Source organism: Nyctibius grandis, chromosome 8, assembly GCF_013368605.1.
Source record: "Nyctibius grandis isolate bNycGra1 chromosome 8, bNycGra1.pri, whole genome shotgun sequence".
Classification (NCBI taxonomy): Eukaryota; Metazoa; Chordata; class Aves; order Nyctibiiformes; family Nyctibiidae; genus Nyctibius; species Nyctibius grandis.
Window position 1 is genome coordinate 45,297,765 of NC_090665.1, and position 26,641 is coordinate 45,324,405.

Genomic DNA, 26,641 nt, shown 5'->3' on the forward strand with positions numbered 1-26,641 from the left:
ATGTAATTAGTATTAATAAGCTGTCAGTCAGAAGATGTAGTTGTTAAAAGGCAGTTTCGATAGGGGAAAATGATAATTGAACTCCTCCATGTATTTGTCTGTACTTATTTATTCTGCTGTTTTTTTCACTTCATTGCCACGGATGCACATTTAGCAAAAGTGAAATTGAAGAAGTAAACTGAGTTTTTTTATTTATTAACTAGACAAAAAATACATTCTACTGCTCTGGGTAATGCCCACCACAGGAGGAAGGCTCAGGGAGGTTAATGGTTTGGTTCTATGCTCGGTTCTCACTCCAACCACAATATTTTCAAGCTATAACTTTAAATGAATTCAGTTTTGAAAAATATATATGTACTTGTTCCTGGTACCTGGCAGGGTACTGCTGCTACTTTATTCTCTACTAGTGGGTAAAGACACTCCAGATGCTCTGCAGGGTCCTGTCTTGTGGTTTAACACTGCAGCTCCTAAAGCTGGTCAAATCATGGGCAGTGAATAATGCATTCAATAATATCCTTTTTTTTTTTTAATTTTTTAATTTTTCAATTGTCTGCAAGCAGCTTACAGCGTTCCCCAAAGCATCTGTAATGAGAAATTAGTCACTAAATATTTTATACAAATAGTTATTAGTCTGTATCTTGATCACAAGCAGTTTGCTGCGGATTCAAGCGGGACAGGAGGATTTGGACTGGATTTGTACTTCGGGATGCAAATTGGCCACATCTAGCTCCTGCAGACAGCTCGTTTCCTCTGCTTCTCAGAGCAGCCCCTGTGACAACAGTTGGGCTATTTCAGGCTCCAGCATTCAGATGGCCAAGCTTAAAGTTACATTAGCTGTGATCGCTCTCGAATATCCCCAGTACATCGTCTATACTGGGAGTCCCTCCTAAGGCTCAGAGCTACGTACAAACACCACATCCCTATTTTAGAGTGGGGGAAAGCAAAACAGAGTCAAACATGGCTTTGGCTGCGTGGAGGAGGTCTTGACCTATGGAGGAATCCTGAGAGGAAATGGCCTCAAGTTACATCAGGGGAGGTTCAGCCTGGATCTTAGGAAGAATTTTTTCAGTGAAAGAGTCATTAGGCATTGGAACAGGCTACCCAGGGAGGTGGCGGAGTCACCATCCCTGGAGGTGCTCAAAAAACGTCTAGATGTGGCGCTTCAGGACATGGTTTAGCGGGCATGGTGGCAGTGGGTCGATGGTTGGACTTGATGATCTTTCAGGTTTTTTCCAACCTTAACAATTCTATGATTCTAACCAATTTTCAAATTCTCAGTTTGTAAAATCTGGGTAAAGTAACTGAAGGTCTCATTGGACTGTAATAGTTCGAGGCAAGGGAGACGTGACATTTTCTGACTCCCTGCCCTGCGTGGGGTCATAGTGAAGCCAAGGTGGGGCTGCAGAGATGCCAGACCTTTGGCCTGGCCATATCAGGGCTCTCCGATGGCTTGATGTGACTAATTTGGATTGTTACAGTTGGAGCTTTGTTTGGAAAACGCTGATTGTTTTCTAAATGTAATTAATCGTCATCATTTGTTGCAGTTGTTGAGAACAAGGCCCCATGTAGTGCTCAGCAGAACATGAGGATGCAGAGAAGCTCACAGTCCATCAGCACCATCCTGGGAACTGTCATCAGGCAGAAAGTCACATGGTGGAAATGTGCTCCTGGAGCTATCTGGGACCTCCCCTTGGTGTTTCCTTCCTTTCCTCCTTCTCCTGCCAAGCTCCAAAATAAAAATACATTATTCCGTTGGTTTTAAGGACAGGGAACACTGAAGAGGAACAGATGTCCTTCGAAGGTCTTTCACCTTTTCAGGTTGAAATGTTTGCAAGGAGCTTTGGACAGAGGAGAGTTTGTGGTCATTAAACAGCTTGTCCCATAATTGCAAATAAGGATCCAGTTGAGGCACAACTCGCTCTGTACAGAGAACTTGTTTCTGAACTTCATGCCAAGAGGCAGGGCTCATTTTCAAGACACGTGGCTGCTCCCCAGCCTCCCCAGCCATGGGGGGACCACTCACCCACCCCCTGACAGAGCAAGAGACTCCCCAGAGACACACAGACCACTGCTGGGGCTCTTCTTCTTGAGGTACTGCTGATCCAGGAGCTGGCCCCACCACTGGATACAGGATTTCAACGCATTCTCTGAGTTGCTTATTGACACAGGGAGAAAAATTACTTTCTTCCAACCAGGTTTTCTTCTGTTAGTCGTTCAACATGTTCCTGTGTCTTTTTCCTCCCTTTCTTATTACCTTTTCTGATAGTAAAGACGTTGCAGATGGGCATCAAACTGTGCAAAATGTAAATTATGATTGGGTAGAGTCAGAACAGAAAAAATAAGTTATTTGGATGCATTTTTTTCCTGAGGACCACAGCACATATGGCATGCTAAAAAAATGTCTCGTGTTCATTAAGGCTAAATGAGACAGGTTAGAGAATCATGGGCACCAAATGGAAAACTCGGGGAAAAAAATGCTGGCTGGCAACTCATTCTGCTGATAATATTTTTTGGATGTTTCCCTCCTGCCCTCTCTCCCTCATTTTTTTTTAAACTGCAAGGACATTTTTGCAAATATTTCACAAATATCTGATGGCTGTTGCTTAGGAATCTGTCCTCCCCGCTGTGCCTTCCTCATTGGAAGGTCATAATCTTCAGTTTGTGAAATCATAATTATCTCGCTAGCCAGCAACTCTGATGTCACAAATGGAGGATTATGATGACTTCAATGAAAAAAGCAGCAGCGGGAGAAAATGAACTCCTCAGCCACCGAGAGCTTGTTTTCCTCCCCAAAAAGATACAGTGGAGAAAAATATCAGCAGAATGATCTCCAAATAGACTATTTTCTGTGCAATACCAGTGCCTCTTTCAGAATATGAGGGCAATTTCTGCCTTGTGCCAGTTTAACACAGGCTTCCACTTTATTTTAACGCATAGCAGGTCTTATATTTAATGTAATAGCAGAATCTTGCTACTTCTTGCAGAGCTCATACAGAGACCTCAGAGTTCTATAAAAATGAAACGAGCTTCCCTTTAACCCTTAGCAAAATGAAATGGCCAAGATTCACCACAAGGTCACCTACACCTGAGGCTTCGCTACTGTTGGATAATTCGCCACTGTATCAAAAAATAAAACAAATAAACACTGTCTGTCAGATTAATAAAGTGTATTTAATGTGTAACTATCCTCATTGCTTGTTATTAAGCATCCCTGCCAGTCTAACTTACAAAATTCAGTGACTCGTAGTGGGTGAAAACTTCTCTCCCCAAAAATGGGGGAGAAGAGAAGACCACAGTGGAGCCCGGACCACGCTGATGCATTTCCCCTCTCTGTATTTGTGGGTTATCCCCTCCCTGTGGTATGGACCAGAAGACATATATGCCTCACTTACACGTTATTTAATTATTGGAACTATGACTGGAATGACGCCGCTGACTTTCCTCCAGGATAGACGCTCTGGGAACGCGATTCAGCAATTCTCAATGCCGTTATTTTGAATAAAGCTGTCAATGTTTCTCCTCAAGACTTTGGAATACAAGTAGATTTCTATTGTCACTATAAATGCTAGTGCGTGTCTCTTGGGCATCAAATAAAATACATTTCTATGTTACTGTCTGCTTGAATGAAACATTAAAAGAGCTATATTCCGAATTCCTGGCGTTTTATAAAAATATGAACTAATAGTGCGATGACACGGTTCTACCATCTCTTCCGATTGCTGATTTCAGGCTCTGCCTCGCAATACACCGATGGGCACTGGGACCAACCCTAAATCTGGAAAATGCAATGGATTCTGCCACACCAATGAGAACAAAAGTATTTAATGCTGGAGGCTTGGAAAAACCTGAAATTCCCAAACCGTAACGGTGTTTCCTGCCACTCAGCACCAGTTCTGGGCTGTGTAACTCAGGGGGGATAGGCGGTGGCAATCGCTTCCTCACAGAAGAGCCGTCTCCCAAAGGCGTTTCACAGCAACAGCATCCTCAACTTCCCAACCGCAGATTTCAGTGGTGGAGGGGAAAATATGAGGGTAATAAAAGCACAACAGCTGTAGTGCCACAGGCCCCCAGCCTAAGGAATATGTTGGGAGACCGACGCGCACACCAGCTATTCTCAATGATTAGAAACAACATATGGTGGGTTGGTGTTCGTGCTGCCTTTCCCTGCCTGCCCTCTTTCTGCTCAAGGTATGAGTAAATTAAGAGAGAGTCAGGCTGCACACGTGAGCAGAGCATCACAGAGAGCAGAACCGTATGGGGTCAGAAAGATGCGTAAATTCCTCATCTGGGTTATTTAAAATCTTCGCCACCTGTTCATCAATTCTAAAAGCTCCAAAGGCACCAAAAAATTATCTCATTTTGTCTTGTTGTGGCCAAAACTTTCCTGCGCTTTTTTCTGCCCTCACTGCAGCTGATATGCCCCATCATCGCCATCATTGTTCACGAACTCCCAAAGCACAGGGCACAGGGCATAAAAGAATAATGTGCAGCTGTTGGAGCGAGTCCAGAGGAGGCCATAAAGATGATCCTCGGATCATCTTTCAGAGGCTGGAGCACCTCTGCTATGGAGACAGGCTGAGAGAGTTGGGGCTGTTCAGCCTGGAGAAGAGAAGGCTCCGGGGAGACCACCTAGCACCTTCCAGTGCCTGAAGGGGCTACAGGAAAGTGGGAGAGGGACTTTTTACAACGGCATGGAGTGACAGGATGAGGGGTAATTGTTTTAAACTGAAAGAGGGGAGATTTAGATTAGATATTAGGAAGAAATTCTTTCCTGTGAGGGTGGTGAGACACTGGCCCAGGCTGCCCAGAGAAGCTGTGGCTGCCCCCTCCCTGGCAGTGTTCAAGGCCAGGTTGGATGGGGCTTGGAGCAACCTGGTCTAGTGGAAGGTGTCCCTGCCTGTGGCAGGGGGGGTTGGAACTAGATGATCTTTAAGGTCCCTTCCAACCCAAACCATTCTGTGATTCTATGATTTGCAAACAAGGCGACAATAACTGAGATGGCTCACCCATCCCCAAGAGCCCCCCACAAACTCTTTCTGTGTATTAACTATGACACACAGAGGTACACATTGGCTTGTGAAATGGGCCAAAAGATGCATTGCTGTCCTTGGCAACAGCCCCACAGTGTCAGCCAAACACCCTGGCCTGTAGAAGGTGGCCCACGGGTGCCCAGACGTGGGGGACGGGTCCTGCAAAATGCCTTTCACATGGGCTGCCCCACAGCAGCCATGGCTGCCACGTGAGTACGGCGGGCAAAGATCAGCCTTGGAGCAGCGGGAGATAACACGGGAATGGCATGGGACAGCAGTTCAGATAAAGGCACAGGCTCACAGCACTGCAGGGGCATCAGCTGAGAGAGATACGTTACTGATGCAAGAGATGCGGAGGACAGCAGGAGCAGGGCCCCGTTCTGGGAGGGCTATCACGGAGCGTGCAGCTATACACATCCCGGAGGCGCTGGGAACACCCGGCTCGCACGAGACACGCACTGGATAAACAAACAAGCGTCTTTAATTCCACCTCTGTCAAGAGCAGGATTATAAATGTCTCCTAACGTTTAGACTGCTTCCGATGTCACAAGAGGTGACGCGAGAAATGCCACTGCTGCCAGAGGACTTGGGGACGGCAACACCAGGCGCTGCGGCAATACTGATGCATTGCCAGAGCTCAGGAGAAATGACACAAGAGTTGGTGTCACGACTGGGGAGTTAACCTTGGTCACCTCTGTATTTAGCTGACTGAGTTTCACCCTTAATGAAGCAGTTTGATTTATGTATGAGTCATTTGCCTTCGTAATAAATTTATTAAATGATCATCTTTTTTTCCCTCCAGATTTGTCACTTGAAACGTGGTAATTGGTGTTTAAACCTGCAACGGCGTGTCATCAAATGAGTTCAAACAATGTTACATGTTCCTTGCTCTCTGTATCGTAACGAAGCTCGGCTGTCAGCGCTAACTTGGGGACAGGAGGGCTCCAGAGACAAGGAAAAATCCTGGCATGAAGATGCTGTCTCGGGATGCTGATAGCCCGGGAACTGCAGCTTCTTTTTACTCCCTTGGTGACACGAGACTTAACAAGAACCAGGGAGCAGCACGACGTGCATTGATCCTGAAGTGGGAATGTGGGGGTCTAAACCACCACCTCAGTTCAGCAAAGTGCTTCAGCAAACAAGAAACCCAACGAATTCAATGAGGACTAATTACATGGTTAATGTCAGACATGTTTGAGTATGTTGCTGAATCAGATTCTAATCTCTCACTCTCTTGGCATCTCAAAATATGAAAACAAGTAAGACCCTGCCAAGAATCTGCTATAACAATAATTTCTTTTAGTTTAAAAAACTAAGTTATAAAATACCTATAGAGTTGCAATTGGTCTTATTTTCTCTGCAAGCAGCATTTTACATTAGATCGCTGTTTTTAATTTACAATTTGAATCAAAAAAGTACTTCTGTTTTAATTAGTTTTATAATTTTGCTGAGCTAAATGAATGCAGTAGTAAAATCAAAACTACAGAAAATGTGCATAATCTGAGCAGACTGTATTACTTGTGGAACAAATTGTAAATCTATTGCTTAATTAAAATTATTTGAAATGCCAAGATGTGAAAACTCTGAATTATGCCGCCATACAAAATCTACAGCTCATCTTAATAAATTACGATAGACTCAGCTACAAAAGTTTGTCATTTGAAAGGTTTCCAACTATACATATAAAATTTTTCCCACGTTATACATATACTTTTAAGACCTCATTTGCATCCTGATTTGATCAATGACTGCATAAACCAGCACTTGGGCTGCTGTTGGGAGCTGCAATGACTGAGAAAGTAACGCAATCAGAAGGCAAGAAATTTTAAAACACAGCGTGCAAGGTGTCGAGGCATTAACCCATTTAACTCCTGAGTCCTTAGGGAGTTAACTTCAACTCCTGAGTCCTCAGTTTAGCCGAGAGGAACAGCAACCTGCAACGCTGCAGCGCAGCACGCCAGAATCACCCAGAAAGGGTGGCTCTTCTGGAGAGCCGAGCATCCTTGAAAGCCCATCACTGCCTCACCCTGTGGGTGATCAAGCCAGCATTTTGCCACATTTTTGCAAGGACCACAGTCCAGATGTGAGCCTTTCTTCCCCAGAATATCACAGACTGCTGAACAGATGAAACCCTTTGCCCCAGAAGTAGTTTGCAGAAGCAGCCGAACGTGTGTCACGCTGCAGATGGCTTCTGATGCCCTGAACCACACCTAAAACTTTGCTGGAAGGTTTGTTCAGACGATCTGCTCTGGAGAAATTAGCTGGTGCGCAAAGACGAGCAGTCCTGCATGGCCAAGGGTTTAGAAGGAGAGCGGAAGAGTTTTAAATTCATTCTACGACACTAATTGGCGACTTTTGGTCTAGATGAATATCTTAGCTTTTCTCAAAACCCATTATAATCAAAGTACAACTTAAACTACACTTCTCTTCCCTTGCGACGGCTCAGTGTCAAAGCACTGTGAGTGGCAGAGATTAGCAGTATGTGATTTTAGCTTTCAGGGCATTAATAATCATGTGAAATTGCTCATACAAGCAGGGTTTCCTTGCCCACTGGCTGCTCTGTAGATTGCTAGGACAAAACCTACCCAGAAATACAGAAATTGTATTTCTGTACAGCTCTGCCAGCTGGCCACACCATTATGCACATAATTCCTTCTACTTGGGTTTCTCAGTAGGAAAAAGCCCAAATCCTAAATTGAATACATCTTAGGAATTTCAATTTAATTAAGAAGATGAAAAGAGGAGATAAAGGCAGGAGGGTGTTTATTATCATAATAGATTTCTCCCTGCATTGCACTGATACACCTATGCCCATGTATTGATATGTTCTACTGGAAAAAATCTGTGCAATCTGTATTATGTCGTAGCGGACATCAGTAGCACATGTACCTGTTTGGAACTAAGCAAAGGAGACAAAAAATCTCACTCTGTGCTGCAGGAAAGGGAACAGATGGTGCAAAAATTCACACACACAAATTCACACTTTTTTACGACACAAGGTTACTAGCAAGACCCTTCCACGCTTATGCTTAAAAGGGTTACGGCTGGAGTTCATCATTCAGGATTAGCCACTGAAACCGAGCTGTGAAGGGACTCTGGCAGGCAAGGAGCTCCGTGGTGGAAGAAGGGACAGGCAGAGATCTTCAGCCCTGGATGGAGCCCAGAGCGAGCCACACGCACGTTCTTTTCCCAAGCTCAGAGACATTGGCTCTTCTCTTCAGGTGGGTGCCGAGTACCTCCATGCACAGCTCCACCCGCTCCTACAAATCCCACAGAGCTGGCTGCTGGTACCCAGCGTGGGCCCAACACACACAAACGGCAACCCAGCGTCTGCAAACGCACAGACCCGCGTGTTTTATTTAAGAACATATATGCAGATGGATCTCTAGAAAGCACACTCTATAAATAAAGCATGTTTAATAACCCAAATAAACCAAGCAAAATAAATAAACCATGCTACTGAATGGGGACTTCCTCTGCAGAAGAATCCGTAAAGCACTTTCTGGGGTTCGCAAAGTGCCTGCCTGCAAAATATTTTGCATGGTACAGTACTATCCCTCAAACAGCTGCGAAGGTCTGCGTGGTGCATCAGCTAACAAAGCCCCTGCTGTCCAGCTCTCCTCTGAACCGATACAAACCAAAACAACTCAAATGTCAGCTTGAGTCAGGGCTTAATTTCACAACTGCAAGTTATAACTTACTAGAAAACAATAACTACTACTTTATTTTTCAGGCAGCGCTGCCTGCGTTCCCACTGCTGGCAGTCAGTGTGGTCCTTGTGGGGTTGGTAACGCAGGCCCAGCTTGCACCAGCTCCCTGTCCAGCCTGGCAGATTCCCCACAGACTGTTAAGGAAAGCCCTCAAGCCCTGTGTGTGGAGTGATGGTCCTACAGTATTACACCTTACTGCTGAAGACATTGCTTTCACTTGCAGAGTGAGGTAACGTGAATGACGCTGAGGTCTGAGCTCATTCTGGGTTGATTTCCAGCTCTCAGACGAAGGGCTGAAGCCAACCCGAGCTGTGCCAATGCTGGAAGGGGCCAGGCAGCAGTCCTGTTCCTGCTCCTGCTGCAAGGACAAGGGCAAGAGATAGGGCGGAGGGGAGAAACAGAATCACAGAATCAATCAGGTTGGAAGAGCCCTCTGGGATCATCGAGTCCAACCATTGCCCTGACACCACCATGGCAACTAGACCATAGCACTAAGTGCCATGTCCAGGCTTTTCTTAAACACATCCAGAGATGGTGACTCCACCACCTCCCTGGGCAGCCCCTTCCAATGGCTAATGACCCTTTCTGAGAAGAAATGCTTCCTAATGTCCAACTTGAACCTCCCCTGGCGAAGCTTGAGGCTGTGTCCTCTTGTCCTGTCGCTAGTTGCCCGGGAGAAGAGGCCAACTCCCACTTCACTACAACCTCCCTTCAGGTAGCAGCGATATCCCGTCGCAGCCAGCCCAGAAGGGGATGGCCCCTCGGGACGCAGCGCGGGTGCAGTCTGCCGAAACCCGCTGTGAAACTGCCCTAACAGAGCTCCGTAGCTGCCTCTACAAAGGGGCTTCTCCACTTCAGCTACTCTCTATGTGGGCAGGGGGCTCATCTCTATGGGAAGGGTTCAATCCTGGCAGGATTGTAAGAGGTGGTTTACAGAGTCAATTTGTTCTTCTGTGCCCTTTTTTATTCTCTGTATAAAGCTGAGCATGCAGGAGGAGAACCGAATCCAATTCAGCATCAACTAATTTTTCTCAGGACAGAAGCTCCCTTTCATTAAAAAAAAAAAAAAAATCCTCTATTTCCATACATACCACAACCTGGTGAATTACCAGAATGTATTACTTATACACAGCCTCCTGCTTTGGAGAGTTCTGTCATTGCTGGCTTCCTTGCTATGTGCTACAACACAGCTTGCCTTGTTTCACAGCCAGAAGTGCTGCTGTATCTGTTTGTCTTCCTCTCCCCAGCAAGTCAGCTATTCTTTTGAGACATACTGTAAGTGTCAACAGGTGGGACGGGGCGTTAGGAGGTAGAGGCTGCCGCATTACTACAAAGGACCATCTGGGCACAACGTGCGGGCACAGAACACAGAATCCGCAGCCAACAACACTGGAACATCTGTCTGCCTCCAGCCTCTTCACCTATGGTAAAGGTTACATACCGTCACGGTGCCAGCTGTGTCAGGTACTAGTTTTCAAAAAAAAAAAAAAAACAACAAAAAAAGCCCAGCAGTAGCCTGTGGGGACACATTTTTGGTGTCTTTATACATTTTAAAATCACAACATTCTGCTTAATTCGAAGCTAAAGTAACTTCCCACTTCTCCCCACACAGGAGATCTTACCGGCGCTGACCAGATATATGTGTTTACTTGATGAGACTCTCCCACGCGGGTGTAGGACCCCACTCCACATGACAGCGGTGGATGCTTTGTCTGCATAAAACTTGTGATTATACAAGCGGTCAAATATTTTTCAGCCAGATTTCCCAATGATGTTATTGAAGCAAAGAGCTTAAAACTATTAACGTGCTATCAATCAGTCACTTACAAACCCACAGAGCAACTCAGAGACAACAATTTCCCTCATATTCCTAATGGATTTTACTATAAATAAACAAAATCATTCCCACCCTGCACTCTCCCTTTCCAAGACTGCTGCCGACTGACATTTTTTATATTCCTCTGAGTAAATCAGTGCCAAAAATTTCCCTATCTTTAACAGCAACCAAAGCAACAGCTACTGAGGAGTCCGGCAATCCTCAAGCCATCACTGCAACAACCAAGCCAAATCTCATCTCTTCTGGCTTTTCAGAATCACACCACACTTCTAGCAAAGTGTGCTCCTCGCTGATGAGTGGGCAAGAAACATGGAGGAAGATGTTACATTTCTCGGGCGGTTTGAGCTCAGCAGCCCCATGGATACTCCCCGGCTGTCAACGCAGGAGGCTGAGCCGCATGGAGCTCAGAGATGTTTCCCAGTTGGCATGTGAAGGGGAGAAAGATGAAAAGCCATCCAGTTGCCTATGCAGTCTAAAAGGACTTTTGGTCCTTTTTTGTTGGAACATAATGCTTTTTTAACGTGTTTTGTTAATACTTTATGGCTTTTTTAGGAGATACCTGGCAGGACGTACCATCTAAGGAAACGCCTTCATCTCAGGTGTGTCCAAGTCGCAGAGCCAGCCTTGAAATGTGGCTTCCTCTCCCCGTGACATTTTTTGATTCCCGAAAGGTGGACTTCCTGTCACTTTTCATGAAGCTTTTCGATGCCTGTTTGTAAACTTTCTGCCTCTCCCGGCTTCCTCGCTATTCCTCATACCCAACAAGCTCGCTCGCTGAATGACACCGCCATGCCTGGCACAGCACCACTTTCCAGGGTTTGTTTTTTTACACCAGCCACTGCTAAACAAGGCTCGTGTGACAGACCACTGGCTGTATAATGAGTTCATTCTCCAGACCCACCGAGAGCAAGGTACTTTCCTGGCCCATCTGTTCGCCGAGCTCCTCACGGCATGGCTCCAGGAATGCTGTTTCTGAGGAGAGCAGCAAACACGCAGCAGACTGCTTGATGTGCAATAGACCCCAGTTTGATGGCCTCTGGAACGTACAGTGCAAAGCTTTCTCAGCCGAAAAATGGAAAGAGACAGAGCGCTGGGATTACTTCAGAGCCATTGCTGGAAATTCCTAAACTGGAAAAAAAAATCAGGGGGGAAAGAAAGCCTCCGGAAGGCTAAAACCAATTTTCTAGAACAGAAGTCACCCAAGCACAGTGCTCTTCTGCAGCCACCTCTATTTCCTCCACATTTTCTAGGAGAAATAAAAGCTCCAGGAAAGTCACACATCTGTAAACAGAAGCAGTCAGAGAGTCAAAGCAAAGATCTAGAGAGACTAGAACAAGAAATGATACTTCAAATACCAAGCCAGGAAGGGTATCCAACCTCGACTGAAACACTGGCACATCCAACCTCAAAAAGAAAAGAAATAGTTTAAAAGCTTAGATACCATCTGCAAATATTTTTAGAGGAAAACTGGTACCTTCTTCAATTTGGAGAAGGGATGAATAAAATTGATGGGGGGTGGTATACTTGAGTGGCAAGAGATTTAACAAAGATAAAGCAGGCTCTCTAGCGTACCATCTTCTCAGTACAAAAACGGGGCAACAGATGACTCTGACAAACATCACATTTTAAACTGCCTTTAAAAAATGTTGTGTGTGTTTTTAAACACATTGTCCCACAGAACTCGCTGCTATTTGTACGAACAAGGTGCAGATGTAGGTGATTTGTTAATGCATTGAGGCTGGTGAAGGTCAGGAGAACGTCCTCGCTGGCACCCAATAGGGCTTTTTAACAATGAACTCTCACAGTTAGGGTTGGGATATGAGCCAATTATTAGTAGATAGAGCTTGCTCCAGGTAAATCCTTCCACAGCTGCCTGTTATCCTATATCACATTATTTTTGCTGACACACAGAGCACTGTCCGTACAGAAACAGGACCAAATACATCATAGGTGCGATCCTATTGGAAATGGGAAATCCTATTTGGTTGTGCCATTACATTACTGTCTTCTCCCCTACTGTACTAATGTCTGAATTAAACTGTAATATCTCATGACTGGAACCTTTCTTTAATTCATGCTGAAGAGCCCTCACACAATCTGTGGCACCGAACAAAGCAGTAAATTCACCTCAACATCTTTATGCTTTCCCATAGTCTTTAAATCATTCATATCCAGACTTTCTGTATGTTCTGGATCAGATGGAAATGTTCCTAGGCCATAACTTTTCCATTAATGTTTTTGAGGAATGAACTCTTTAAAGAGAAAGCTCTGTTCTTTAATCATCGGGACAAAGAGCAATGCCCATGCTTCACTGTTGCAGGATGAGCCCCGAGAAGCCCCTGGGCTCTGAGCCACGCCACCACAGCAGGGCCCTCCTGGGAGCAAGGTCCCTCTGAGCACTGGCAGAAATCAGGCCCTAAATATATCCCTAGTGAAGAGCACACACTGCTAAATGATGGTTGGTGAGGTGACATCTCTTTCCCTCCACTTGCTTGCAAGGGAAGGGTTGGTTAATGGTGCTCAAGATGTCCTCCTCCTGTACGGGCACAGAAGTAGTCAGGCAAACTCTCCAGACTGTCACGCAATGTGCTTCTGGGAATGAAACCCTCCAAATGTGCTTCCCTGTAACATATAACAGAAGTATTCTCCAAGACTTGAAAAAATTTGAAAACAAGTTTGAGAGCAGGCTCCAGTGCATCATCTGAAGAAGCTAAGTGGGGTGAACAACAGAGCTGCACAGCAGGAGATGAAAGACTTCACTGCACGGAAACTAATTTGTGAGACATCTCCCAACATTATCTTCATCGAGAAACAGCATGCCCAGGGCTCACAGGTAAAAACCACTGCTGAATACAGCAAAACACATTAAAACAACATTAAGGGGTTTGGCTTAAACACGCAGAGTTCTGTAAAATTCAGAGAAAAACCTTCCTTAGTAAGGACCCTATAGAGCAAGACATTGCAGCCTTTAGGATATTGATGACATTGACTGTCCCCCTCTTTTGACAACTGCCCTTTTCTCCATGAACTCTTTTTCTCCATGGGTTTAACCCAGAGCTATAAGGTCCCCATAATCATCGCTATAGAGGTTGGTAAGAGAGAAGAACCCCACAGGGGTTTGCTATACTGTGAAATCCCCCAAGCTAAACTTCATCGAACGCATTGAGCAAGGACACAAAGCAGGAGAAAGCCTTCTCTCTCTTCAGGGGGCCTGCACTGGCAGCTTTGGAGCCACCTTCCACTGCTCTGACCGTGAACCACCCAACATGACCGACAGCTCTGCTTCATCCCAGGAAGCTTCTAGGAAAGGGGCTCTCCAGGGAATCCGCTTCAAAAGTGTGACACGAAGGTACAGGACATACGACTGGATAACGGAGAAAGTCCCTACCGTTCCTCTGCTTCTACAGCCATTGCTACTTCAGGATGTTAATGGTAACTTCTGATGCAGTTCACTCATTTTTGCAATTGCAAGGATGAACTGCATCCAACCTCCTCTCCCCAGTACATCAAGCAACACGTGCAGGCAGCAGTGGCTTTTCTGGTTCCTGCAGAGACTAGAGACGTCCTTCCTCAGCACAGCCCTGGGGCTTGCTCTCATCAGCAGGAGGGGACTGGAGTCTGGATGGTCCTCGCTACGGCACTGTGATGCTGGGAAGGTTTAGGTGGACACTTGGAAGGACATGCTGCTCTCACCAACAGCTGACAGCGGCAAGGTCCATGAGGCAAACCTTCTCCTTTAGAGACTCCTGTACCCTGTGTGCCTGCGAGAAGGTGCCAGCTGAGGCACCAGCAGCTGACTGCAAACTTCTTCAAAATTCTCATGGTTTCTTTGAGCTGCGTATGACTTTAGAGTCTTGTAGGGCCAAGGAACATTTTGTTGAAAGCACGAAAACTTGCTTTTGAAACTGCAGAATATCACAAGCAAATATGAGCATGGTACAACAGCATGCTGCTAGTTTGTGTATTGTTTCCTTAGGTACTCCAAATTTCTGGCTTGAGGCCAGTCTCTCAAACACATTGGTCTCTCCCCAATTCCATGTGTTACCAGAGATCTCTCCCTACTTATGAAACTACTCTGAGATGGTTTGTCCTCCTGCACTGCTCTCCAGCTCTCCTCTTCCCAGCTGCTCACAGCTTCTGCCTCCAGCCTCTGACCTTTCGATGGCTACCTGGGAAATCCCAAATTCAGTAAGAGGCTTTTTAAAGCAAACAGTATACATATGATTAATTCTTCCTGTAGACCTCAAAAAAAACTCTTCCTGATTAACAAAGGTCACTGAATCTCAAAAGTTTATTACAAACAATTCAAGCACATTACAGCCCTCCTCTAAAAAATGAAGTAAAAGCAAAACCAGTTTTGTTTGGATAAAATAGATGTAGCTGAAGAAAAGGCAAGAAGCTGGCCAGATACAAAGTGAATAACCGATGGAAGAGCAGCTGCGTGATAACACCATCAGCAACTTGCCCTTATAAAACGGAGCAGGACAGGGCAGGACCTCTTGCCACCGCAACCCCCAGTCACAGAGAAAAAAATATAAATCCTAACAGCAAGCACTGCCTGGAGCTTCTGTCAGAGTCGCTTTGTAGTAGGATATTGTGTGCTTCGAGGTTATACTTTTCCTTCATAGATGTCAAAACATTTTGCAGAGGAATGACATGATGTTATCTTCATTCTACAGACAGAGGAACTGAGAGGTGGTGACAGGAAGTTATTTTCTCAAGATGAGATAGCAGGTCATCAACAAAGTTAGAGCCACGGTCCTTAACCACTCCTCATCGCTGCCACCCTCCAGGGCCTCCTCAGGGAGGACAAGGTTTAAAAGCAGCAGGGATTCCCGTTGCAGGTGCTGTGCCTCGGAGCACGCCAAGACTTTTCAGTGGTGACAAACGGTGACAGTGTCAAATACAGCCCAGCGCCCATGGCCTTCCAGCTGGGCTGGCACATCAAAAAGCCCTGGTGGGGCCAGCAACCTCCTTTGCCAAGAAGAGCGTATGAAAACATGAAGAGGGAATCGTCAATCATCTTCCCTCACGTTCCCATCATACCTTTCTCTATCAGGCAGCTGTGACTTTGCTAACCTGAATGATCCATAATTCATAACTATTATCCATGCTCAATAATTACAATGTTAATATTTTGGTAATTTAAAAGTACCTTTCTCCGGCAGACTTCAGTCTGTACCACTGACTAATGCACAATTTAATATTTAAGTGTTTATGAACAAAACTGCTCTCTCTCTTTCTTTTCCTCCCCAATTCATGCTTTCAAAATGTATTCAAAATATTGGGGAAAAGAGGAATTTTAAGAGGAAATCTCATTACTTTGAGGCCAAATTTTAAAATGATGAAATGCATAATGCCTGATCTATCAGTCAAAGCCTATTCTGCAGTACAGACGCACTGAAAGCCCTTCACTTCCTAATCACTAATAGGTAACTATCAAATTCAGCCCTATGCTCTAGTAGAATTGCAGCAGAAAAGCACTTAGTGTAACATCCAAAGACAGTTTACCAAATACTATTCATTTGGCTGAAAGACAAGACCAAATACGTTAATAATTTGAAAGCTTCTTAAACAATGTGCTTTATTGATATGCTCAGAAAAGGAAATAAAAAGTCCTAAACAGAACTTTCATAGATGAAAAAAAAAAAAGTCTGACTTGTGTTTAGCCAGAGGACTCTGACATTTCCACAGTGCAGGCACTGATTTGAGAACTATCCGTGGCCGTGTTTCCGTCCTGGCTGCAGAGCCCATCACCTCCAACTTGCAAACCACAGGAACCATTTCTGTTCCCCACCCTGTCTACTCTTCCTTCTGACCACGTTCATTCTCAGGCCTGTTTGTAGCAGGATTTTTATGTCCTCATCTCCTCCTTCCCCGTTTTCCCATCAGTCCCCTAAGCACCACACACATACGGTGTTGGCGGGGCAGCGATGAACTTTATTCAGCCTCCCCTCTCTCAGCTGGGGCTTGCTTCCTTGGCCTCCTCCAAGGGATGCACATGCAGAGACACTGCGACCAGGTCCAGTGCTCGTGTCCTCTCTTTTCATATTATTGTCAACCTCAAACTTGAGATAGAATTTCTAAGGTTTCCTTGCTCTCCACAGTAACCGTCACAGCCAGCGTGCTGCTGCAAACCACCCAGCGATTTAGCAGAACCGTGCCCCTGCAGGCAGCAGCAGCAGGGTTTTGACAAGGGGATGAAGGAAACACCGAGTTTACACGCGTACACAGACACTGCGCGCTGGTGACAAGTAGTACAAAGGCTTATTTGATGTGAAGACAGAACGACTGCGTTGCTCATGTCAAAAAAAAGATCAGTGGAAGCATAACGACAGACCATTCTGCATGCTGCACACACGCATAAAGCACAAAAACACTCTTTATGTTTCCTGTGTTTTTTAGTCTGGTTTCTCAGAAAAAAAAAACAACCACGAGATGTGCAATTGTTCTGTCAGTCATTGCTTCCCCAAATAACTTCTGAACCTGTTGGCTGATCTCAGGTTTGACAGATAGGCAGAGGTCTCTAAGGGATTACATTCCTCCTAGATGCGTGAAAATATAATAGAGACTCAAACTAGTGCCTTCACTGAACTCACCTCCGCGCCGTGCCTTGCTCTGGTCCGTACCTCAGGGGTACCAATTAGACCACAAGCCAGAGCAGCTCTGCGGATAAGGGAACTGGGGGGAAATGCTCACTTATATCATCACACAATGCACACAGGAAAAATAACGTTGTGAACGCTCCAGCCACAGGACACGCCAAGATGAGGGCTCCTGCCTTCGCAGATCCATCCCCCTCCAAGCACAGCATCCAGGAGCAGCTGGCCTTGGCGTCTTCGGCGCTTCCTTTGCTCTCAAAACCAAAGTTGCTTATGACATTTGCAAACTCCCATGTGATGTTAATGCTAATGCCCCAAGGGCTGCCCCATTTCCCCAAGGCACAGCAATAACTGGCGTTACCTTCCTCCACCTCCCCTGCCTGCCCCCTCGGAGCTGCAAACACGAATGCGTTCTCCGAGCTACTAAAGCACAGGTACATTTTCTTGCTAGCATTAAAAGAAAAAAACAGAGAAGCATTGCCTGGCAAAGAGTAAGATTTCTATGGTGTTTTAAGGGCATGTGTATGACAGGGAAGCTACAGGACTCCCATTCAAGTAGCCAATGCTGCTAATTAAAACTGTTTTGGAAGATCTGCAGCTAGCATATAAATCACCCCACTATATGCTATAAATAAGAGGCAGATACTGAATTGAATAGCTCCCATTTGTCAACTGAATGAAGAGATTTGATTGTGCCTTTTTGAATAATAAATCCAGGCATACCTAGCAGGGCACTGAGAGCTGCTAGAAGTGTCTCTTTTATCAAACAACAATGATTGTATTATAGGGTATGCATTATGGGGGATCATCCATTTCTCTTGTTTTCTCATTTATCGCTGACATCCTCTCTCCTAGACGCAACATTTTGCTCCATACAGCATGTGTTCAGGCAAAGATCTCAGAAGTGAGGCCGGAGCCAATGCTACTGAGCCTTCTGACACGATGTGCACCTACTGGGATGTGTCACAGAGCAGAAGGAAGGTTTGTAGGGAAACCGAGCTCTGGAAGCCTACGTACAGAGATTTTTCTTCCTATCCTTTTTCCCACAGTGATACCAGATGGTTTAGCAACACTTTAGCAATAGTAGGCCTCAGAGTAGGCTCTAAAAGGCCTACTCTGTGTTACCTTTACACAGAATCAACTTTCCTGTCAGTAATTTTCCTTTCAGCTAGAATAACAGAGAATAATATGTTCTGAGGCAAACTACATGTTTTGTAGATAGAGTCTGCTTATGGGACTGATAACAGTGTTATAGTCGTCAATGATTCTTGCTTGCGCTTAGTCTTAGAAAATCCAAGGTCTCTGCTAAATTCCTTGCTAATTATAAAGAAGGGCTAAAGACAAACAGGACTGTGAAAAACAACTTTGTGATGTCTAAATTAACTTGATTCACAAACTCTGGCGCTGGAGCAGAGATAAGTCCAGTGAGAATCAGAACAACATCTTCTCCTTGAGGCCACCTGCACTTGTCAACAAGAAGGCCTCGACCACGCTTGCGCAGAAGCACAATTACGAGGGGATTGCGACCACTAGAGACCCCCAGGGACCACCCAAGACCCCTTCCCCAATTTAGGACGCATGCGCAAAGACAATTACGTAATGTATTAGCATATGCATAAGTTTCTCGGAATAGGTGGGCTTTTCTTGGAATTATATGAATATTCATTTTTCTGTAATGTATATAATGAGTATGTTTTTGTTCCTAGGTATGCATGCTAGGAGGAGAGATCCTCCACACACCCAGCGCTGCAATAAACCAGTGTTGGCTTTCTAAACTATCATTTGGTTTAGAGAGTTTTCTTGGTTACTGTTTTCCGGTAACAGTAGCACTTCCAAAGGACACTCAAAATGCACCGGGTCTCAGACAGAGGAAAGTCACGTAGCTTTTCTTGGCAATGAATGTCCATTTACACAAAACAATGCAGAGAAACAAAGCTAAATTCTTCAAGATCTTCTTAAAACACCACCGAACAACAGAAACCCCAAAAGGCACCCACACACAAGCAACAGCTTTGCGCTAATAACAATGATAATATAAAGTTACCTCACTCCAGTGTGGAAAGCTCTTTTCGACCATGAGCACTAGATCCCACTCACAGCCACCATGTCTTTCTCACTGTAAGAAACAAACGAATGGGCACCAATTAGGAAATGGCATTTATTAATGCTAAGTTCAGAGTAGCTTCAAATCTTGCACATACACTCATAAAAAAGATGATTTAGGATTCCCTGTCACATGGAAGGCTGCAGAAGGTTAATTGAGTTCACTGTAGAGGTATCATTGCCTCTATAACATACCTAAGGAAAAAAGCACTGCAGTCAGGCTATGAAGATAGATTTATTTTAAGCCTTTAGAAGTATTTGTTAAAATTTTGCCCTCTAACAGGATGATGATTCCTCTCACTTTGCCCCCCAAACCCTCTGCAACCGAACAACGACTTTCATAGCATCCCCTCGACCAGCAGATGCTCTCATCCCACCCACCAACAGCCGTGAGACGTGGGCGAGCTGTGACCTCTGCCATCCATTCCCATTTTCCCAAAGGAAAAACATCCTCTGGGATTGACCACGGGATTTAGTGCAGGCTTTTCTCTCCCCTGCCAAAGAAGCAACGGCTAGCTGGAAGCATCCTTCTTGTGGCCTGCTCCTTATCTGCTCAGGCTAGTAAGCTGCCACCTATGTGTACCTATTTTATCAACAATAACTGTAAATCAGGATGATTTTATTATTTTGGGGCTATGTTTGCCAATAAAAAGGAAAGGGCAGTGCTAGGCTGAAAGAATGTGATGGCTACACATTGATTTTGAAACCCCAGCCATGCTGCCTGCATCCTGAAGTGCTCACCTCGCTGTCCACCCTCCCCTTTGCTTCCTTGATTGCTTGTGTCCCTGAGCCTAAATAATGTTCTAGGCACTACAAGTCAGGCCATGGCTTCTATGTCACCAGCTCTGCAAAGACTTTGCAGTCACTGTTTAGCTCCTGATGACGATACAAAAGCTACTGCAGAGCAATTCACAGCACACAGGCACATAGCAGGAACAGTGCTTTCCCCACCAAAGCAAGCAGATGGGACTCAGAGCACAAAGAGGATTAAACACCATTTTAACAAAATCAGTTTGTGCAGATGACCTGAACTTGAAATTCAGGTGTTAAAATCCAAGACAAAAGAGGATTTCTGCTTGGCAGTCAGTGATGTCATACCCGTGCCAGTTACAGAGGTTATTCATGTGCCTGCCTTTAAAAAGAAATAACTCCCTCTCTGTTACAGCAGTAAGACATGGCAGACAGGCCATTTGCAGGGGATTACAAGGCACTTCTCAGGTAGTTAAAAGTCACTGAGCCTTTTGACCTTGTGCCTCCTAACACTACTGGAGGCATAATCACATAGGAATGCACTGCTTATCGTGTGTGTCTTATTGCTTAAATAAAGTCCAGCCATCCAGCAACCTGAGCTGGGGACCTCAGGCTCATTTCCAATGAATTATTATGAGAAAACAACATGACTGTAATAAAGAGCGCTATTAATTTGTTTATTGTATCATTTCAGGGGTGGACTACACAGACTAAGAAACACTAGAGGAAGCCTGTGTCAGGCCAGAATAAAAGGTCATTGCCTTAAACACAGATATTTCATGCTACCATTATGCTTACACAAGACAAGTAAATCTTCGCACGTTGCAGTCTTGAAGTCACTAGAACTAATCGTCTCACCAGATGAGATCCTAGCTTGCTCACTGTCATAATGTTCAGTATATAATGAACATCAGGCAAGGTGAAAATTGATATTGAGAGCATTTCTAAGAGCTGAAAAGTTAACACCTAAATTGGAAATCAATATATGCTTTAAGTATTGATCAGCAGAACAGAAATCTTCAGGTTTTTGCCTCTGCCGAGTGAATACTGTTATAGGTGGAGCTAAAGTCCACCGAAACACCCTACTTTTAACAGTTATTTAAAAAAATAAAATCACAAAGCAAGCCAACCCCATGCTTAACCCTACCACAAACATGTGCATCTGTGCAGAACAACCAGGAACACGCTAAGCCAGATGTCAGCAGTGACTTTTTTACTGTCTCTTAAGTTTTTGAAGTCGTGCTTGCCTCCTGAAGACAAATAGCAAAGACCAGAAGAAACCACAGCCGGGGAGCATCACCTTTGAGGAGCGCCACCTCTGAGGAGGATGGTCTTTGGTATGTGCATGGGAAGGGCAGGTCTACACAGGGCGATGGAGCACGGGGCAAAGATTTTGAGCTTGCTCAGTACGTGGAAGCCCAGACGTCGTCTCTGCAATGCAACGCATGGACCTTTTTACTATTCTGCATGTAGCTCTGCACGAAGGTGACTATATCGCTTTGGGGAGCAAAGCGAGGATCTCCGCACCGCGCTCGGCTGTATGGTGGGGACATATCTCCTTGGGTCAATACCAGGTGAAGAGCAGCTGCAGAGTATGTCATCACATGCTGTATAGCTGCTCAAAGCAAGCTTTTCAGACTCACTGATGAATGAAATAGCTGTGAAAAACAAATGTCTTATTGTCTGAGTCCCCCAGCCTGCAAGGAAGCGGGAATTTCTGTGCACTACATCAAAGAAACGCATGACCCTATGTGACCAATTCCACCTCCTAATTATTACACACCGAAAGACCTGAATTTCTGCTAAGTTTCTCAGGTGAAAAAGGGGCAGGAATATCTCAGAAAAGGTTAGAAAAACTGTACATCTCTACAAATATTTGTTGGTCTGCATTCCTTTAACTTTGCATGATTAAATACAGCCTGCTTCTGTTCTTCCACTTTATCCTCCGGGGAAATTTATCATCAACATTATTGTACAGCATTCATTACTCTAGCCTCATTTAAAACCTTGCCCTACTTATTATTTAGGCTGCAAAAAAAAAAAATGCTGCTTTGTATAGTATTTCCTATAATAGTCTCAATCATTACATTTAAAAGATTGCTGTAAGGCAGCTCAGCCTGCATTAAAGAAAAATAAAGTGGAATTCCATAGTTAAGTGTTACAGTTCTTATTCAGCTTTTGTTTCCCAAATCATAACAATGCAACGTTTCGATTCCTTAAAAAGCTCTCACTGCTAATTAGCAACATTCTGGACTTCAGTCCCCGGCTTTGAAAGGGACATCTAGTAGCTTTTCTCTGGCTTAGAAGGTAGTGGGGAAAGGGAAAGGGAAAGGGAAAGGGAAAGGGAAAGGGAAAGGGAAAGGGAAAGGGAAAGGGAAAGGGAAAGGGAAAGGGAAAGGGAAAGGGAAAGGGAAAGGGAAAGGGAAAGGGAAAGGGAAAGGGAAAGGGAAAGGGAAGGCCGGAGGCTCCATCCATTCAGAGGTGCGGCGGCCTTTTAAGTCAGTGGTGCAGGGAACACACGCAGCTGCAACAGTCAGACCAGCAGGCAAAGCTGCTGGAGTTAAAAAATGATATTTTTTTAACTCTTATTCAAACTTTCTGTTTAGGACAAAGAGACAAACATGGCTATTTAAAAGAAACAAGATGCGGTGTCTAAAGGGAGGGAGAAAATCTAACTGAAATCCCAGTACCAATTTGGGAAATGGTTCATACTGATACATGAAGCCTCTTAGGTTTGGGTTTCTCCACTAACAGGACTACTCTGATGCTGAGTACCATTGCTGGCTTCTTAGATAATACTATGTATGTTTGTCTAACTCTTCTGTACTTCTGAAAAAGGCTCATTAATCGGAATCTGAAGTCACTGGTACAGTTTTTCCCGAAATGCAGACCCTCCTCGGGAGGCTACCAGGGAGAGATCATCTCTTCTCCCATTAACAGCCCCAACAAGATCTTCACCTACATGGACTGCAGAACTGAAAACTGTTTTATTTGTGGTTTGACCATAGCAAACTCAGAAACCAGAGGGTGGGCAAAAGCTATACCTTAACACTGAACATTTTTTGAATGTTATGTCATGTATTTATTAGCTTGTTTAGGTTGTTCTGACCTTCCTCACTGCCTTCCCTGGACTTGACCGACCTCAGTGGCTTTTTGCTGCCCACAAACCTGGCTACCCTTCCACCTCTTCTCCATCCCAGATCAAAGACCTGATATAGGACTTAGGAACATAAAAGGAACTCCCAGTTTAACCCTCCGCAAAGGTGAAAATTGCTCTGCTATACCTAAACTTCACTTCAGGTTTTGATTCACTACTAAACTTTTCCCTTTCACCTGCCTACCTTGTCTTTTTGACTGCTTTCAATGAGAGGCCTTGCTAAAGACCTTTCAATATCATAAATAAATGAGATAAGCCAGTTCCTCTCTCTTCGTTTCTTATTGACAAGTTCAAAGACTTCTAACAGATTAAGAGTGAAAGACTGTAAGTGACCTGCTGGGTCATCAAGCCTAGGCTTTTCCTATCACTTCCAGCCATATCCTACAGGACCTTTCTACTGGATAAGCCTGATTTTATCAGCATCTCCCAAATGTTTTCTTTTTTTCTTATCATTTGAACCAGTTTACCAGGTACAAATGAAAGGCTTAGTGGTCTGTAACTCCCTGGATCATTTTCTTTCTGGTGTCACAAGAAGGCATTTTGTCCTTTCTATCCATCGAGCAGACACCCTCCTCATCACCCACAGGAAGGGAAAGAAAAAGAGGAAAGTCTTGGTGGAAGGAAGGGAAGGGAACAGGACAGCGGAGATGATGTTTGTACAAGATGTACTGCCAACTCCAGTACCTGCAATGCACTGACGAACCCGTGAAACAATGAAAATTCCTATTTTATAAGAGAGAGAGGTCAAGGTAGGGATCAATATTTTACTTGGATATTATTTCATCATTAGACTTAACAGATAGGAATATTTTATTTTCTTTTTTACGCCTAATTGTATGGATTCAGAGTTAATAATGAAAAATATGCAACATCCTACTATTCGCCATGCACAGAATACAGCTTTTTCATGAGTCCGGTCAGCAGAGGCTGTTTCCAATCTGTTCTGATGAGTGTCTGTGTGCTACCTATGACTGGAGGGACTGTCCTCATTAGCTGTGCCATGCTCCAGAGGGGCAAATTACCACACATGGACCTCACAGCCGGCCCAACACCCACCTCTGTGAGCCAGCAGCTGCTCAGCACATACAGATGCACATTGGCAACCTCGCTGCCTTTCAACAAAATATGTTAGGAAAATCCATAATGCTAAAATATACCTGTCACCGTGAAAGGGGTTTTCACAAGAGGAAGGTATGCTCTGCATCCTCTCCCCAGCAGCCATTTTAAGTGCATAAAAAGCTGTAGACTTGTAGCTTGCTGCAAAGAGCAGCACGGATCTCACCCAAAGGTGACACCGCCCTGGTTTGGGGCCAGGACAGGTCAAATGTCACCGCAGTGCTATGGTCACGGGCAATTTCCAGAAAGTTTGAGCCATGGCCCATTAACCCATGTGCTACACAAACGCACGGGGTTATAATGCGCACAGGAACGGGAGCAGCTCGCCACCCTCTCTGGGTCCATAACAGCCCCAAAACTCTTCTTTCACACAGCAAATGTTTTAATATGACATGAGTTCACCTCCCGAGGTTGACCCGCAAAACACTTTGGTGTAACCAAAACACCTCCCCAAACCCGGTTCCTGCAGCAAACTTGAGAGCAGCCAGGGCTCGAGGTAGGGGACACAGAGCGCTCACTCACACAGCACAAACGAGTAAGAGGGTGAACCTGAGCAGATGCTCAACACTGCTGCTGTCTTGGAGAGGAAGGGGAGGAAAAAATTTGGTGGGGGTTTTGTTTTTGGATTTTTTTTGGGGGGTGATGCATTAATTCTGTAACTTGCAATGCTTTCTTTTTCAGAAGAAAAGAAGTATTCTGTTTGTTTTCTGCAACAAAGTAGCATTATCCTTTGTTGTATAAACCAATGCTATCTATACTTAGATATTCTGGAATATAACTAATCTCTTATATAAGCATTTAAACAAAAAAAGATTACCTACAAAACGCTTGCAACTTAACACGAACCCCTGATAGGGAGGACTACAGCTACCGCGCAACAGACACAAGACACAGCTGGTGTTATAAAATCACCAGGAAAACACATCAAAACCACCGCTTTGCCTCGTGGATCCATGAACGCAGTGTGGGTCCCCACCGCCGCCAGCTGCAACCCCCCCGCCCCCTGCTGCAAGTAGAAGCTGCTTCCTCCTGGACGGGAGCTCTGATGCCTCCGGTCATGGGGGCAAATTTCGTACAACATAGCAGAGCAGGCATTTCCCTGCAGCCCATGGAGAGGAGCACACCAGAGCAGATATCCACACTGAAGAACCTGGAGACCCCATACTGGAGCAGCAGGATATTTCCTGAAGGAACCATGGCCTGCGGAAAGCCCATGCTGGCGCAGGTTTATCCTGAAGGACTACAGCACATGGAAGGGCCCACGCTGGGGTAGGGGAAAAGTGTGAGGAAGAAGGAGTGTCAGAGAGGGGCTGTTATGGACTGACCATAACCCCCCATTCCCACACACCCAGCGCTGCTGTGGGTGGATGAGGTAGAGGAGTTGGGAATGAAGGAGTGGAGTTGAGCCTGGGAAGGAACGGGGAGGAGATGTTTGAGTTTTTGTCTTTGTTTCTCACCATACTACTCTATTTTTAAGTGGCAATAAATTAATTTTCCTCAAGTCAAGTCTGTTTTGCCCACGAAAGTAATTGGTAAGCGGTCTCCCTGTCTTTATCTCAATTCATGAGCTTCCCCATCACTTTTCTCCCCCCATCCTGTGATGAGAGGGAGTGAGAGCATCTGGGTGGGCATCTGGTAGCTGGCCAAGGTCAACCTACCACACTTGTCCATTCCCTGGCAAGCATGTCTTGCTTTCCAAGAGCTTGCTGTCAAACCAGCATCCCACAGAGAGTTAAGTGCGTTGTACAGGACCTGCAGATGGTGTTTGAATGCCATGACCAGGACCATTGGACATCAGCCATCGTCAGGGGTCTGATAACCACTATCACAATGGTGCTTTCTCCATAACCGGGAGCTCTATAGGGGCTGGGAACTGGCTAGTCCAGAAGAGAGAAAAGTTGATCCCAGCATGTCAGCCTTTCTGTCAATCCAGCCTCTATCATTTATTTAAGCATTCTTCTACTCTTCCAGGCTGCAGCTCATTTATATTCTTAAATTCTTTATGAGCAGCAGGATTAACACCTCTTTCATCAGGCTGGAAGTAAGGCTGATCCCAACTGGTTTTGATCTGTTCCAGGAACCCCAAAGCTTTCAACAGTTGTTCTATTCTGAGCTGTTGTTTTCCCCAAAGAGAGCTGCAGCTTTTCCTGTGGTACAGCCTACAACAACTTCAATGTGTTTGTATCCCATCATTTCTCTGCGAGAGCCTTAACAACTCCATCCACTTCCTAGCCCCCAGATGACTTCCCATCAGCAGAAAGAGAAACTACTGGCACTAAGGGGACGGTTGTGGGATTATCAGTTGGTTGTCAGAACACGAGTCACAGAAATTGCAC

General features: G+C 45.0%; 1 protein-coding gene across 1 annotated transcript in view; it reads right to left on the bottom strand.

Moving 5' to 3' along the window:
• The window catches only part of DAB1 (DAB adaptor protein 1), a 345,879-nt gene that overhangs the window by 218,404 nt on the left and 100,834 nt on the right, over positions 1-26,641 (bottom strand). The window contains exon 2 of the mRNA XM_068406705.1: positions 19,224-19,295. The gene's annotated coding sequence lies outside the window, so the exon portion shown is untranslated. The remainder of the gene's footprint in view (positions 1-19,223; positions 19,296-26,641) is intronic.